General features: G+C 33.5%; 1 pseudogene; it reads left to right on the top strand.

Moving 5' to 3' along the window:
• Window positions 1-4751: 4751 nt before the first annotated feature.
• Window positions 4752-5712, top strand: LOC149203902 (F-box/kelch-repeat protein At5g15710-like; annotated as a pseudogene).
• The last annotated feature ends 212 nt before the right edge of the window (window positions 5713-5924 follow it).

Genomic DNA, 5924 nt, shown 5'->3' with positions numbered 1-5924 from the left:
AAGTTTAGAAGGAGCCTTTGCATATAAACAAAAAAATTAAAATACAAAACTCCAAAAAGACAACTTGTTGTTGGCCCTCCTTCTAGGGCCAAAATTGTTGATGGCTAAAAATGACCGAAATGAACAATTGGGATATCACCCGGTCAAGGCCCCAGTTAGGCCCTTATCTGTTTGGGATGGTGATTCTGACTAGTTTAAATGGGCCCAGTTATCCCTCACTCTTCCTTTTGACTTGTGATGTTTCTAATTACTTATCAACAAGAAGACACAACCATACTTACCCTCTTGCAGCTAGCTTGCAAGAAAGTAGTCCTTAAGCTGACATAAGGGCTCAACTAGGCCACCAATGAGATTGCTCCTACAAAAAGATACTTCTAAAAATGTAATTAACTAATCTAAATGCAAGCCTACCTATTAATGCAGAAAAACAAATCAAATTATTCTAACTCAACCCATAAGAAATATTTCCTAAATGCCAAGTGAAAATATTTAAAGATAATGGGGATTTAACATGTATTTTATGATAAATATTGAAATGCTGAATTAGTTCTAACAACTGATATATTTAATGCATGTCATGTTCTGTTTTAGAGATCAAAGTAATAAGAGCTAAATCATTAAAACATGGAAATAATTCACACAATTTAATGACAGTTAAATCTATTTACATTGACAAATTTATGAGTAAATAATTACTTAGAAGTTAGTTTAAATGCAAAAGAAGATCAAAATATAAATCATTGATCTAATACATAGAAATTCACATATTAAGCAATAGTGCTTAAACATGGAACTGTTGGCACATATCTGCCATAAAAGAATAAGATTTTATTCGCAAATAATAATACTTGAAAATGCAATCTTAAAACTGGATCTTGTGCTCTATCTTGACAATGAATTTCTCCAACAATCCTCGCAATACCTTCAGCTCCGCCAATAGAGAATGGAGCTACAATAGTGCATGGTCTATCTCTACAACAAAAATCTAATCTTAAAAAAAAAAACCTCCAGGCTCATATGTGAGTATTACTCTTAGATCTATAGGAAACATATTCTTTACAGTAGTGCAATAGTGTTCTACTTGCAGCAAAAAGGAACCCCTTCTATTTAAGGTCTTCTATTTATAATATTACAAATGAAATGTCCAAAAGGAAGTATGTTGCAAGGTAGTTTAGATCTCTAATTTTTAGAGTCGTAAATCTTTTTCATGAATTTGTTGCTCCAATCTTATTTCTCAAAGACTCTTGGGTTTGATCTTTTGGAACAACTTCCTTGCAAAAAAATAACCAAAACTAAAATTAAAACCAATAAAAAATGAAAAGAAAATTCACATTTCTAAATCTGTGAAAAACAAATTAACAAATTCAAAATCTCATTTAGTAAATTAATAAAATAAAATTTAAGCTTCCTATTACTTCCTATAAAGGCATGGTTGAAAATTGAGAAATATGGGAATGAATTAACGTCAATTAATCTTCCTTATCAAATAAATTTTTCCAAAATAGATTTATGAAATCTATTTTGGTTGCAAATTTGTAGCTATAATTTATGATAGTTTTTTTGGATAAAAGATATCCAAATTTACTTGAAATAATACTTTCATATTATTCTCCATGGAAATATATTTCCAACGAACTCTCATTTGCCTCATTTGGCGGAGTAGAACTCAAGCTAGTGTCTTCCAAATTTGAGCCATTGAAACTATCTAAGTGTGCTGATAATTACATAGTGTTGGGCAATGTTTATTAATGTTATATTTTCATAAATAAAAAATATTAAAAAAAAATTACAAATAAAACAAAAAAATATATTTAAAATTAAAATTAAAGGAGAGGATGGGGTCACAATAATGTTGGAGCGTTTAATTCATGGTTTCATAGATATGACGGTGGAGGATGAAGGAGAGGGACAGGGACAGGGACAGGGGGGCATGTGGAGAGTGGGACCCCTATACAATGTTTAAACAAATATTTCATGTCCCATATTTATTATTCCCTGCCGCAGTAGGGTAAATTTAAATTTACCAAAAAATAAACAATATTATCTAATGTTTATATTAGAAACTAATTTAATTTATTTTTAAAATAATTTAATTTTTTCTTTTTCTACATTTTGATTGGTTAAATCAATTTAGGTCTTATTGTGATGTTGGTGTACCAGCAATTGTCACTTCATAATTGAAGGACTACCAATATTAATGTTATGGCTGCCAAGTTTTAATGTTAATGGCGGCCAAGTGGTTCGCAGTTGTATCCGTTTCTTTTGGCTTTATTGTTGGCGTCATCATCAATACATGCTGACAGTCTGAATAAACAACCTTAGACTTTCCCTTGTTATGAAGCTTTTCGCATGCATTCCAATTTTTAAATTTTCAATAAATCGTTTTTTAGATAATAAAAAAATTACCTCATTGTTTAAGATAAAGTGGTTGTCCGAATTATCCTAGGGTTTAACTAGAATAAGCATCTACTAATTTTTCTAAACACATACTAACCTCGGTCCCACAGGCTAATCCTAAGTCGTGTTCCTTTGCTAGACTCTGATTTGAAGTAGAATGAAAGGCACTTCACTATGAGTTGAGATGTTATGTTTAAAGGCCACATGGCTTTCCTTTAAACCTTTGGGTGACTTGACTATGACCCCATTGTTACTTTGATTTTTCCATCAACTTATTTTCCTCACTGACACGTGATTATGAGTTGAGATTAAGTTTAATCATAGCAAGGATGTCTTGTTTTTGAGGAAAATGCACGTATCTCATTATATATGAAAAAAAAACACCAATATAATTTGTTAGAATTAGATTTGCAACGTTTAATTTGATCTTATTTTATTCTAATAGATTTGCTAAATTTAAACGAATTTATTATCAATTATATAGAAATCATAGAATTAGAAATATGACGATGCATGGCATTTATTAATATGAACTAGAATACATCAAATGTTTTGGTCAAAATTGTATTTTTTTTATTTGGTTGAATAATAAAAAATAAATAAATTTTCAGGTGAAAATAAAAAAAATCCCCATGCATTAAATGATTTGTTCTCTATTATTATTTCTGACTTGACGAAGTTGCAATGCTTAAAGAAAACCATGTCTCCCTCTTATTGTGTAATGATGGCAAGAATTGACTTTTGTGTACTCTATTATTAATTACTATGTACTATATCACTAATTACTATGTATAATAAATATAAATAATTTGAAAAATAACATTATATATTAATTATTATGTACCGTAAACACAAATGGTTTGTAATTAAATTCAAAGATTCCATTTTCTCATTGGTGTAAAGTATTGAATAGATAATTTTTATGGGTTTTATTTTTTAATTAAAAAATAATTTAAAAAAAAATATAAATTTGAAAAAAATATGTAAAAATAACATATATACAATTTGTACAACTCTCATTATATCAATCTATACTCTACTACATGACATGTGTACTATAATATGAGCATGATATAAAAAAATTGTCGTCATTCAATGTTAAATAAATCATTATTAACTTGTTATCATTCTCTTCAATGTTAATTATTAGGCCGATAGGCCTTCCTTTGAGTGAGCTTTTTCGTCTACCTTTTGTTTCTATGATTGACAGTTGGCGTGCACCTTCAATTGGCATATGGTTGACATCTATCGTGCAACCCCATTTTTGTTTCTCCTCTTCATCTTTCTACTCTTCATGTTCTCTTCCACGACCATTTCTGTTCCTCCTCTTTCCGCTTTCTACTCTTCCTGTTCTCTTCCACGACCATTTATGTTCCTCCTCTTTCCGCTTTCTGCTCTTCCTGTTCTCTTCCACGCCCTGCTATAATAATGTTTCTGGGCTCTTCCACTACCTACTGCACTAATGTGTCCCGTTTCTGCTATGCACTCTGTTGTGCACGACCTAGCCCTCGGTTATTCAGTATACCCTATTTACAGCTTCATTTTCCTGTTCAGAAATTGTTCGCTCAGGTGCTCAGAGTTCTTCTGTTCAAATTTTAGGTTAGTGCTCTCAAAAATGGGTTTTCTGATCCCATTCTCTCTCATTTTACTTCCACCGTTTTAATCTCAGTCCAGTGTTTTTTATGGGTTTTTTAATGGCAGGTACAGGTTAAAACAGTTTTCTGCGTCGAACAAATCAATTTTCTGCCTCGAATCTGTATGCCTTACAGGTACCAGTGTAGCCCATTTTCCTAGTTCCTAGTTGTATTAAGTATTTTCTTGGCATCTGCACTCTAAATATTAACGGTATTGAAATTTTCATTAAAATATCTAAACCTTCTATTGTCGATGGCGACAATGAAGAGCTTGCTTTCCTAGAGGTCGTTGAAAGGGTTTTTGAAAGTATTTTCTGAACCATTTCGTCCCTTTCAATGTTATTTCTGTACATGTTTAGATGGTTTACGTATTTAGTGGCAGGAGAATGAGGGCTCAATGGCTGCTGAATAAATTAATTGAAAGTATTCTCTGAATCATTGAACTTACAATGTTAATAAGTCAATAGACCAATTGCACAACATACATTGTTCCTCCCACTTTGGTTGAAACATGGGTTTCGCCTTTTGGAAAGAATCTTGCCAATCCAAAATCTGCTATTTTATCATGAAATTTTTCATCTAAAAGTATATTGGGACATTTGATATCTTTGTGTATAATGCAAACATCGAAATCCTCGTGTAGATATGCAAATCCTCGTGATGTGCCCACTATAATCTTCAAATGATTTTCCCAACTCAACTATAGGTTGACTATGTATTATTGTGCCCTGGTTATTTGCAGTCTCTAAATACAACTATAGGGACTGTTGTTGTGCATATAATCCAAATGCGAATAGATGGTATTCAATTCCTCTTTGTTTTCTTCCCCTGTCCATTCGTTTTCCTGTGGCAGCAATTGGTCAGCAGCTCTTTATCAAGGGGAGCTCGACTGGATCACACCATCTTGCAGTCTGTAATCCAATAGCAAAGAAATGGAGGTTGCTACCTACATTGCACCGTCCTCGTTTGAATTCATGCATTTGTGGAATTGAGAGCAAATTTGGCCCTACTGACAAATATGGTTGTGACGGCAGCTTTCAGGTCATTGTAGCAGGCGGGTCTTCGCAAAATGGTAACAACTATGAACCCACAATAGAAATTTATGATTCATGCGCTGATTCATGGCATGTGATTGGAGAAGTCCCCTGTGAATATGCTGTGAGGTTGGCTGTGTGGACACCCAATGACACAGTCTACTGTAATGGAGTTATCTATTTCCTCACATCTGCTAGACCTTATAATATCATTGCATTTGATTTAGTGAAGGGTACTTGGAGTGAGGTCATGGTGCCAAGGCCTCAGCAGCTCATGTGCTCCTTCCTTATAAAGAGAAGAGGTCGGCTTACTCTTGTGGGAGGATTGGGTTCTCCCAAGAAGTGTAAATGCTTGAATATCTGGGAGCTGCAGGGGGATGGGTGGCCGGAGATTGAAACGATGCCTGGTTTAAGTCTTCAATAGATTTTTTGGAGAGAAAGCTGATTTTGATTATAAGTGTGCTGGCAGTGGGGATTGCTTGTATTTTTTCAGGGATTATCATTCAGAGATATTGGTGTGTGAACTCTTTGAGAATCAGAGGTCTAATTGGAGATGGATATCTTGCTTCACTTCTGTTGGGTCACAGTTTCCAAGATTCTCGTTTAGGTGCATGTTAGTTCAGCCAAGTTTGGATGTTTTCCAATAAGAATGGGAAATCTGGGGATGTTCTCATAGCATGGAAGCCCACAAGATATGTGCAACTTCAGCTACGGGTTAGCTCAAGGATGTCAATTTAAAAAGGATTTTGATAAATAACTAGCATTATTTTTACTATCATGGCCAACTCTTAAACTGTTAGTATAGGCCTCCCAAGTGGCAGTGAAAACACCGGTGTGTAATAAGCTTAGAGTTATGCTT

Source organism: Pinus tabuliformis, chromosome 2_1, assembly GCF_031772625.1.
Source record: "Pinus tabuliformis cultivar Carrire ecotype Pingquan chromosome 2_1, CPIR1, whole genome shotgun sequence".
Classification (NCBI taxonomy): domain Eukaryota; kingdom Viridiplantae; phylum Streptophyta; class Pinopsida; order Pinales; family Pinaceae; genus Pinus; species Pinus tabuliformis.
This window is presented reverse-complemented; position numbering and strand designations above follow the sequence as displayed.